At 42.1% G+C, this 12,205-nt stretch overlaps 1 pseudogene; it reads left to right on the forward strand.

The window, feature by feature from the left end:
- Window positions 1–887: 887 nt before the first annotated feature.
- The window catches only part of LOC145105663 (putative microtubule-binding protein TANGLED), a 55,125-nt pseudogene continuing 43,807 nt past the window's right edge, over window positions 888–12,205 (forward strand).

The following is a 12,205-nucleotide window of genomic DNA, read 5'->3' on the forward strand; positions in this document are numbered from 1 at the left end:
TTAAATAATAAATCCGGAACCCCGAGATGTAGTTTTATTATTATTTTATATTATTATAATCCAAAACCAAATAATAATTAGTTGGGGTGTTGGTTTCGGGAAACCAAATGACAAGATTTGAATCTCCGGGGGTTAAAGTGTAATTTCGGGATTTATTTTGAAAAGGATTTTGGAAGTCAGGGTGTATTTGGCATCTTTTGGACTTAATATGAAAGGATTTTGGATGGGTGGGGCAAAAAGGTTAATTATGTACTTAAGTTGAAAAGATTTCTTATGGAGAGGGACTAAACGTGTAAAATATACAAATGTTTGAGGATGGACACGGGTGAACCCGTCACCCCCGTTAGCCCCATATATATTCATCATAACCGACATGCAAACCCTAACCCTAATCCCTTCACACCAGTCGCCACCCTCCCTAGTCCCTCCTCCATTCTCTAGCCGTCACCTCCTTCACCCTCCTACATCAACTCCGGCACCGCACCACCCAAATGGCACCTTTCACCGCCGGCGTTGCCACCATGCTGAAGCTGGAACGCCCATCGTCAACAGCCGACGACGGAGACCACCAGAAGCCGCCGCTCTTCTCCTTCTCCTTCTTCTCCACCGCCTTATCTTCTTCTACTTCTAGCTCCTTCCGCCGGACGTCGTTTGTAACTAGGGGAAACCACAGAGACCGACGATGTGGTCGTGGGAGGACCGATCGAGTTGCTGCTGATGGGTTTCGTCTTTGTCGTCACCGTCATGCGACTGTTCCACCGTGAAGCAGCTGCCAACGCCATTTGCCGCCGATAGCCGATGCTGCTGCCCGTTTTCCTTGCCGCCTGCCTCCCAAAGCGGCTGAGATGGGTGTGTTCTCGGTACTTCATCTCGTGTTGTGTTTTTAGATGTGTGCTGATGAAACCGATACGTCTTGTGCGTGTGTTGCTGGCCGTAGATCGAGGAAAGGAACCACCATGGCCGCCAGCCATGGTAGCCGCCGTCTGTTGCCACTTACCTTCGCCACCAGCCACCATGGAAGGTGGGTGTGTGCGTGTTTTACCATGTGTTTAGGTGTGTTGATGTATTATGTTGTATGTATTGTTTGGCCATATTCCGCAGGAAAACCCACCACCACCACCGTGAGGTGGTGGCTGCCACCATGTGCCACCGCCGGCCACCACAAGGGTGGCTGTGTGTGTATTTATCTTAGTGTGTGTGTGTGTTTATTCGGGATTGTGTGTTGGAAATTGTAATCCGTATAGGAATAATAAAAAGAAAACTCATAACCACCACCGTGAGGTGGTGGCTGCCGCCTCCTGCCGCCACCAGCCGCCGTGTTGGGTGGCGGTGTGCCTTGTTTGTGTTTGATTCGTTTGGGATGCTTGGACAAAATGGGCTAGGACCATAACCACCACCGTGAGCCGCCGTTGACCACCACTACCCGAGGTGGTAGTGGGTGGTGCCCGACTAGCGAAACCCTAATGGGCCTAGTGAAACCTTAGTGGGCTTAATGAAAACCTAATGTAACGACGTAAATTTTCAAACCCAATTTTTCATTTTAAAACACAATAAATCACATGTCACATTTTTTCAAAAATCACAAGTATCAATTTATCAACACATTTCAAAATTGTTTGTCACAACTCCAGGATCCTCCAAAGACATATCTCCAACTCAGATGTGTGTACAATCAAGCCGGCGCCTTCCCGCGATTCTGATAAGAACCTAAAACACATAACACATAACACGGTAAGCACGAAGCTTAGTGAGTTCCCCAAAATACCACATACAGCACATACGCCACTCGAGTCTATAACTCGGTACGACCCTCCGGTCGATGTGTCTCAGCGGGACCCTCCAGTCCCGTAGCTAGTTGGACCCTTCGGTCCGGTCTAGCTCGTTGGACCCTCTGGTCCGATCTAAATCGTTGGACCCTTTGGTTCGGTCTAATTCGTTGGACCCTCCGGTCCGGTCTAATCGAGGACCCTCTGGACTCATAAGTCGTTGGACCCTCCGGTCCGGTCTATACAACACATAGCATACATATATCACATGCACATAATCTCAAACATACACATAACGCATAAGACCCTCCGGTCTGCACATAGATACCACTCTAGGTAATGTATAGTGACAAGACTCACCTCGCGCGCAGGTGAGCGAATAACCTCGCACTCGGATCTCGAACTAGCCTCCACCTAACACAAAGGATGAATATCTCTAAGTAATACTCTTTTCACCACTCAAATAATCGAAGGCTATTATTTCTCTCTCTAACTCTTTGAAGTGGATAAAAGACCATTTTACCCCTCCATGGTCTCTATTACTCATGTTGACCAAAGCCCCAAAGTCAACAGAAGTCAAACTCGAGTCAACAGTCCATGTCTGACCCGACTCTTCGAGTGCACTCTTGCGACTCGTCGAGTCCCCTCATATCCTCATAAGTCTCAAAAAGTCCAGCTCAACTCGTCGAGTTGACCCCCAACTCGCCGAGTTATCACTCAATCAACCCATCGGGACAAACCCTCACCGACTCGTCGTGTCAGGACATGGACTCGGCGAGTCCCTTCGATCAGATTCCTCATTCAAACGATTTAAGGTAGATCCATCACCCCAAACACTAGATATACCATACTAAGGGTCGATTGTCACGTAAAGCTGCAAGCTTTACATTTTATCATGGCATATAAGGCTCATAATGCCAATATAACTCTAACAAGGATGATTAACCATAATAACTCTTATATGGCTAAATAAAGCTATAATATTTGGACTCTCTGGACCTCACAAAGTCCAGATCTGAAATCTAGACCTCAAAAGGGACCTTATGCATTCAAAGTCCCAACAATGGTGGAAGAAACCCTAATCTTCCATAGCAACAAGATCTAAGCAAAATAACAAGAAAGGTGCAAGCTTTTACCTCTTACTCAAGCCCTTGCACGAAGTTACACCAGATCCACTGATTCTCTAGCTTCCTTGTTGGATGATCTCCTCTTCTCCTCAAGAGATGCACTAGTGTTCTCCAAGTTTTAGCTTCCAAGACTCTCATGGCTCTCTATGCACATTTAGGGTTTTCTCTCAAGGAAGGGTAGCCTCAAATGAGGCTATAAGTGCCTTTAAATAGATCCCAAACCCCAGAAATTAGGGTTTCTCTGCTCAGCATCTACTCGCCGAGTCAGCTCTCTGACTCGTCGAGTCCACTCATTAATGACACGCAGACAACTCGACTCTACTCGACGAGTTGGACTCACAACTCGCCGAGTCACTCCATGAATCTCAAGGTTAAACCCATATTAATGCACCTAAAAGTCTGGATGTTACAATTCTCCCCCACTTGAATTAGATTTCGCCCTCGAAATCGCTTCTCACAACACATAGATTGAACCCAATAACCGAAAAGCACCACCGAAAGGATCTCATAACACACAACTATCTCCCTCCATGGACACGTGTATCCAAACAGGAACTCCCACTTGGAAAATGGACAGACCCTTCTGCCGCTACGATAACCCTTATGACTCCCCAAAATCTAGAAACTGTAGTGGCCTGTCTCACTGCTAGACCGCCTTCTCAAGATATCACCATGTTATTCGCTCCTCGAATAACAAAACCCGATAACTCACTGCCCCTCTGGTTCTCCAGTTGGGACCGATAAAAACAAGTCCATGCCCAAAACTGGCTACCGATCACTCATCCCAGACATGATAAACAATCCAGATCATATACCAAGGAATGAAAGGATCTCATCACACCAGGGACCCATCCACTGTACTACAATCAACCCATCTGAACAATGAACTCTCAACACCCTTTCCTCAGACACAAGACAATGATCCTGTTTGTTCAGAAGTATTCTTTGACATTTAACAATCATAAACCCCAGCTCCCTTCTCAATTATCCCTTTCAACACTAAGCACCAGGTCATCTCCCGACCTAGCAGTCGAACCTCCAAAGGTTACCCATTGCATGTACCAAAACGTCTCACTGACTTCCTTATCAATACAACTATCTTGGCCCAGTGTGACACACAAGTCATGAAGTTCGCTTTACCTCAAGCGAATACGGAATTCGTCTCATCCTCGACCTCTGTCGTCTACTACTCATTAGTTCCATGTGTTTCGCGGTTTTCCCATACCAACGAGTTGACCCACTCAGGTCTAAGACACCAGATGACAACCAATACCCTTCAACATGGAACTCATCTCTGAATCCGGAATCTCATTTCGCCTACTCAATACATCACTAGAGCCAAACTCTAACTCGAGAGTCTGGTCTGACTCAGAATTTGAGCCACTCGACCCAATGAACCACTCAACTCATGACTCATGACCCGCAACCCATGCGTTCTTCACTGATCCACTTCCCTTTGGTCACGACAACCACTACTCAATTCAGAATATAACGACTCCCGACAAATATGGAGACCCCAGTCCCACCCCTGGTTCGACCAGCAGGCTCCCACAAACTCAAATATTAGGGCTACCCAAGCCTAAAACTCTTCTGCGTCATGCTCTGATCAGAGAGTACTTCATCACAACATTCTCTCGCTGACCAGTGGGTACTACGACTCCCCGCAGTATCACAACGACCTCTCACTGAATAGTGAGTACTACGGCTCCCCGCAGCATCAGAACAACCTATCACTGAATAGTGAGTACTACGGCTCCCCGTAGCATCACCACAACCTCTCACTGAATAATAAGTACTACAGATCCCCGTAGCATCACCACACCCCTCACTGAGTAGTGAGTACTACGGCTCCCCGTAGAATCACCACAACCTCTCACTGAATAGTGAGTACTACGGCTCCCCGTAGCATCCCCACAACCTCTCACTGAATAGTGAGTACTACGGCTCCCCGTAGCATCACCACACCCCTCACTGAATAGTGAGTACTACGGCTCCCCGTAGCATCACCACAAAATCTCACTGAATAGTGAGTACTACGGCTCCCCGTAGTCTTACCGCACTTGATCTTACCACTTCACAATCTCATCCTCAGGTAGACGCCACACTGCGATCATTAACTTATGCCCTGTGGACCAACCATAGATAGGTGTACACACTTACCCAAATTATGCATTGCTATTTCTGAAGACATCCGCCATGACAAAACACCTTTCCCTGCTGCAATCCACATTCTCGAATAATCTCGCTTGATGTCAATTGGCCGAAGGGCTCCCACTAGAACCGTAGATACTTGATACTGTTGGATAAGGTGTCTAAGTCCATAACTATTTCTGGTATGTACTTGACCCGACCCGGCATGGTCCATTTGGGTTGCATGGCATCATGCATTTGGATAGACTAAATGAGAGAAATAACACTTGTGGTTTATTAATATATTATAAGTTCTAATATATTAATAGTATTATTTAATTAGTATTGATCAAGAATTAATCTAGGATTAATTAAGTGATCAAAATATGACTAATTAAATATATGGGTTGATCATGTAAATCATCCATAACTTGTATAGTGGGCTAAAAGGCTCCATGGATAATCAAGTTGGGTTAAACCCATTGAATGCTCCATGGAGGCTCCATGGGAGTTACAAACCCATGGGTCATGGAAATGAAGAGTCATGCCACATTAGGGTTTACATGGTGTAACCCTAGATGTGACACACTATATAAGCAACTTGTTCTCCACCAAAATCGGCGACACTAAGAAACAAGAGGGCTAGAGCCGATTTTTCAAGTGTAAGATTCTCTCAAAGTTTACTCCTTTGCATTTGGTGTTGTGTGAAGCATTTGAGGCATCACACTTGGGGTGCTAGGCTCACAAGGTTTCAAGGATCATAATCAACAACAAGGTAAGTTATTCTATCTTTCATTCAAGTTAAAAATGTTCCCCATGTATGCTAGATAGGAATATAACCTTGGAATTCAACTTTGCATGATAATTAGATAAACATAGATCCAAGGTTATTAGGGTTGCATGTACACTTAGGAAGTGTTAGAATGCTCAAAACCCATCAGTGGTATCAGAGCCTAGGTTTGTTTGTTGTTTTTTTTTGTGCAAGTTACTCGTCGAGTCTGTTCTTGCACTCGACGAGTAGAGGCTGCAGTTTTCAGAATTTCGACATTTGTTGCTGGAAATGGACTAGAAACATTACCCTAAACTGTTTTGGTGTTTTAAAACTTGTTTTAGATGGTGTAATGTTTATGCTAATCCATTTACAATGGCAATTATCAAAATTACAAGTTTTTTTTAAGTGTAATTTTTTATTCTTGAAAGTGTTCATATTCATGTTCTTGAACTTATGAAGATTAGATGATCATAGGAATTGTTTGTAACCTTCATGGTAGTTTAATTCATGATCATAATGTGTTTTAATGGAGTCCATAACTTGTTCTCAAGTTATGGAAAACCAAAAGTCTCACTTTTATTAAAGCCATTAAAAGAACACAAGAGTTATAAAAATGAAGAGTCTTCATTTTTATTACTCAATTAATTCATAAGTTATAAGAAATGAAAAGTTTTGGAAGTTTACAAAACTTGCCATCAAGTTTTGGAACAAGTAAAGTCTTGATTAAAACTTTAGTTCCAAACCTTAGAATTTTAAAAGTTAAAATTCAACCCTTAGAACAAGTAAAGTCTCATACCATCCCATTACCGGACATCTCAACTGTCCAGTAGTAACTCTGACTCTTAACCTGAAAATAATGAACTATCATACTCCTCATTTTCGACTCCTCAACCAACGTTCCATCACGTGGATTGTAATAAGAGCGTAGACCTCATTACCACATTCGATACTCATCATAGACAATAAGAGCCACCGCCCCAATATCCTCTTCTTGATCGTCCGCCACTGCAGCTAATACATGCCCTACTATGCTCAAATAGGGTGTATCCTTGTCCTTAACCATCTCAGTCCCCACTGACAACCTGCTCATGCTCTATCATTACCTCTCGGCAGACATACTGCCCAAATACTCTGATGGAAGGTCGCCATCAATGCTAACCCGCATGGTTTTACCCCCAAGCTCAGAAACCGACATCTCAACACCTCTTATGTTCCCCGCAGGTTTCGGAAATAACACCACTCAGGTCACAGAAGGTGACATCTCCACTATCGGCTGATTGCTCAACTCAGGCCGCAATCCCCCATAAACGCCATCTCTACTTATCTTTGAGTCTTGCGACTCCATCTGACATCTCACCCAAAAATACCTTGGAATCATCTCGACTTCCCTCACAAGGGATGCTTCGTTGGAACTTGTTCCACATGGCCTTTTGACCTCATACTCTATCACATCCGATCTCGGTCTAACCAATGACAACGGAATAACTGGTAGAATCAGTAACACTAACCGCCCCGGGTCATGGTACTCAAACCATGTGGCCACTTCTCGATCTGCTATAAACCATGGTACTCGATCCATGTTATCTCCTCTTAATCTGCTACGGATCATGGTACTCGAACCATGTTCTCTCTTCTCAGTCCGCTACAAAGCATGGTACTCGAACCACTGCATCACCAAGCAATCTGTCACTTAGCATGGTACTCGAACCATGACCTCACCTCTCAATCTGCTACTTAGAATCTCCAGAATGCTCCCTGCACCAAGTATGGGTCCTCTATTTTCAGTAGTACGGGCCCATACTACCTGCCACATCTACCCATACTTTCCACACGGACCATCCCAGATTTCCTAAATAGCTGGGAAGCCTTCTCGTTCGTCCATCTCGTTACACGTGTTCGCTCCCCAGCGAAATGCTCTACTCTGTCCGCGCGCTCATCTGACCACGGTCACCCCTAGGCTCTTCCTAGGTGCTCACACTTCTTTGCCATCAGCTGCTGAAGAACTCCTAATGATGCCAACCATCTACCTCCTGAATATCGTCACATTCACTTGGTAGCTGACTCCCATCATCGGGAGTTCCACAAAGCACGAAGCAAGCAGCATTCGGGCATCGAACTCAAGCAACTTTACCCGACGCGGGCAACTAACTACTCTCTCAGTAGGCTCCTCTAATGCTCATCTAGGTGTCTCTCCTAGATTACTTCTCTACTCGAAACTCTATCTCTGTAATATTCCTGTTGGATACTCTTACTCAGCATATACTCGATAGCACATCACAGATAACACCAACTCCTAGGCTAAGGCATCACAAATCAGGCCACTCTAGTCCTAAAATATGAAATACCTAGTCTATCCTCTAGCATGTATAATATCTCATAACATCTCATAAATATCTCATAAAACAAAATAAGGGTATTTTGGGAAATCACCGTTCGGGCTCCGGCTGATTGTACACAATGCTCCAACTCGTTTTCCCTTAAACTCTTTCTCATTTAGAAAAATTTATCTCTTTTGAAAATATTTTCTCGAATCCTCAGTTTGAGTCCAGACATACCCGAAGGTGCATCCGAATCCCTCAAACCAAAGCTCTGATACCAACTTGTAACGATGTAAATTTTCAAACCCAATTTTTCATTGTAAAACACAATAAATCACATGTCACATTTTTTCAAAAATCACAAGTATCAATTTATCAACACATTTCAAAATTGTTTGTCACAACTCCAGGATCCTCCAAAGACATATCTCCAACTCAGATGTGTGTACAATCAAGCCGGCGCCTTCCCGCGATTCTGATAAGAACCTAAAACACATAACACATAACACGGTAAGCACGAAGCTTAGTGAGTTCCCAAAAATACCACATACAACACATACACCACTCGAGGCTATAACTCGGTACGACCCTCCGGTCGATGTGTCTCAGCGGGACCCTCCAGTCTCGTAGTTAGTTGGACCCTTCGGTCCGGTCTAGCTCGTTGGACCCTCTGGTCCGGTCTAAATCGTTGGACCCTCCGGTCCGGTCTAAATCGTTGGACCCTCCGGTCCGGTCTAATCGGGGACCCTCTGGCCTCATAAGTCGTTGGACCCTCCGGTCCGGTCTATACAACACATATCATACATATATCACATGCACATAATCTCAAACATACACATAACGCATAAGACCCTCCGGTCTGCACATAGATACCACTCTAGGTAATGTATAGTGACCAGACTCACCTCGCGAGCAGGTGAGCGGATAACCTCGCACTTGGATCCTGAACTAGCCTCCGCCTAACACAAAGGATGAATATCTCTAAGTAATACTCTTTTCACCACTCAAATAATCGAAGGCTATTATTTCTCTCACTAAGTCTTTGAAGTGGATAAAAGACCATTTTACCCCTCCATGGTCTCTATTACTCATGTTGACCAAAGCCCCAAAGTCAACAGAAGTCAAACTCGAGTCAATAGTCCATGTCTGACCCGACTCCTCGAGTTCACTCTTGCGACTCGTTGAGTCCCCTCGTATCCTCAGAAGTCTCAAAAAGTCCAGCTCAACTCGTCGAGTTGACCCCCAACTCGCCGAGTTATCACTCAATCAATCCATCGGGACAAACCCTCACCGACTCGTCGAGTCAGGACATGGACTCGGTGAGTCCCTTCGATCAGATTCCTCATTCAAACGATTTAAGGCAGATCCATCACCCCAAACACTAGATCTACCATCCTAAGGGCCGATTGTCATGTAAAGCTGCAAGCTTTACGTTTAATCATGGCATATAAGGCTCATAATGCCAATATAACTCTAACAAGGATTATTAACCATAATAACTCTTATATGGCTAAATAAAGCTATAATCTTTGGACTCTCTTACTCAAGCCCTTGCACGAAGTTACACCAGATCCACTGATTCTCTAGCTTCCTTGTTGGATGATCTCCTCTTCTCCTCAAGAGATGCACTAGACTTCTCCAAGTTTTAGCTTCCAAGACTCTCATGGCTCTCTATGCACATTTAGGGTTTTCTCTCAAGGAAGGGTAGCCGAAAATCAGGCTATAAGTGCCTTTAAATAGATCCCAAACCCCGGAAATTAGGGTTCCTCTGCCCATCACCTACTCAGCGAGTCAGCTCTCTGACTCGTCGAGTCCACTCATTAATGACATGCGGACAAGTCGACTCTACTCGACGAGTTGGACTTACAACTCGCTGAGTCACTCCATGAATCTCAAGGTTAAACCCATATTAATGCACCTGAAAGTCTGCATGTTACACCTAATGGGCCCAATGAAGCCCTAATTGACCTAAAAGCCCAACCATTTGATTAATAGGCTAGTACTTGGGTTGGAAACCCTAATTAGGGTTTGGAAAACCCTAATGTCATGAAACCCTAATTTTGGGGATTTGATCGGGACCCGCACTAGAATTATTTATTAAACTTAAAATATTAATTAATAATCATTTGCAATTATCCTAAGTCAATATTGGACTTAATGGATTAAGTCCTTAATGGGTTAAGTAGGAACACTTAACCCTAATCGTCATTTCATGTGAAAACCCTAATTTCACTTGGGCCTTGAGTTTGGCCTTCCTATTGGGCTTTAGTAATTGGAATGTTGATGGGATATCCAAGAACAAGTAAATGGACCAAAATAATTGGATGGGCTTTAGGGTAAGGCCCATGTGAGAGACTTGGGCCCAATTTGGGAGATTGTTTGATCTATATGCCCAAGAATCATTATGGAGTGATATTGCTAATAATATATGATCCTATAGGGTCACACTTATATCAAGTTGGCACATTTTGTATATTTATTATTAATATGATTATTAATAAATAATATCGATTCTTGTATTTTAATTAGGGAATAATTATTGTTTTGTGAAAATAATAATTATAAGAGAGTATTACTAGTTATTATTTCATATGGTATGAATTAATAAGTCATACACAACATTTTGGACTAGTTGGATTCTTTTGTCTTTTACCTAAAGACAAAGTTTATATTTTATAAACTTGGAGTTTATAAAAAATAAATAATCTTACTTTTTAAAAGGCATAATGATGGTGTAGGAGGTTGCTTTTTCAACCTTCCACCTTTTGTCTCGCATGCTTCTAAAGGCTACTATTACTTTAGATTATTTTAATGGTTAGGCCTTACTTTTCATGGGCTATATAAGAGATGCATGAGGCTTTCATTTTGCAAGAGTGAAACACTTCTTTCTTCCCTTCTTTCTCTCTAAATCTGTGAGCATGAAGAAACTCTTTTCTTTTGAAGTTTGGTGATTTGCTTTGGTGATTAGAAGACCTCTTGAGTTGTTCCCTTCAGTGCTTAATTGAGTTAAGCCCTTAAATGCTTTAGACACTCAAGAATACAAGAAGGAACTAGCATTCCAAGTGCCTTACTCTTAATGTTGGATACTTGTAGAGAAGATCATACACTTTGATCTTTTGTTATCTTCATCAACACCCCAAAACCAAGTGGGTTCAAAGGCATCAAAGGTTATCTCTAAAACATCCTATGGTTGGTTTTATTTCATTCTAACCTCTATAAATAGATCCATGATGGTTCGGTTTTGTTATGAACTAAAAATAAACTTGTTATTTTTAAAGTCTTCCGTTGCCGGTTTTTGTGAAAAACAAACTTTTATTTCGTATCAAAACCCAACAGTGGTATCAGAGCCATCTTTTATATGTTAGAATGATTTTTTATGTTTGATAATCTTTGGTTTTTGGAAAACAAGCATGCATTTCCTTTTGTTAAGAAAAATCCATATTTGCCTTCTTTGGCAACTTCTTGGTTAAAAATGTTTATTTTTATATATAACCATTTTTCATGTATTTCGGTTATATAAAAGTTTCCTTAGAAAAAACAAAGAGTTGTTTGTTAGTATATTTGATACGTTGTTGTGTGTAAACAAGTCATTTGGACCTTCGTGTTGTGTTTGGTTGATATTTATTTATTCATAAGATGTAATAGATAAATATGTATTTTTCATTTGTTGATTTGATGTAATAAATTAGTTAGACTAGTTGTATTTACTTTAAATGTAATAAGATAAAGAAATTACCACCTTGAAGACCTTTTGAAGTGTCCCTTAAGTCCTTTAGGAAAGACTTAATAATTTTTGTGATGGCTCACAAAAGTTATTACTAGACATGACTTGGTTTATACACATTATAATACATGCTTGTGATGTTTATTTTATGTTAAATGTATGTTATGTTTTATGTATAAAAATGGTTTTTACATGTCAAATAACATTTTTTCAAAAGATAATACCACTTCGAGTTTGAGTAAAAAATATTTAAAAGATAATAAAAGATGTTTATAAATGAATATTTATAAAAATGTTTTACCGGTTACCGGTTATCGGTTTACCGGTTAAAACTCAATTTTTTGTTGAAAATAGTTTTATTGTAAAAC

The sequence above is a fragment of the Lactuca virosa genome, chromosome 4 (assembly GCF_052849685.1).
Source record: "Lactuca virosa cultivar CGN04683 chromosome 4, Lactuca_virosa_CGN04683_v6, whole genome shotgun sequence".
NCBI classification, from domain to species: Eukaryota; Viridiplantae; Streptophyta; class Magnoliopsida; order Asterales; family Asteraceae; genus Lactuca; species Lactuca virosa.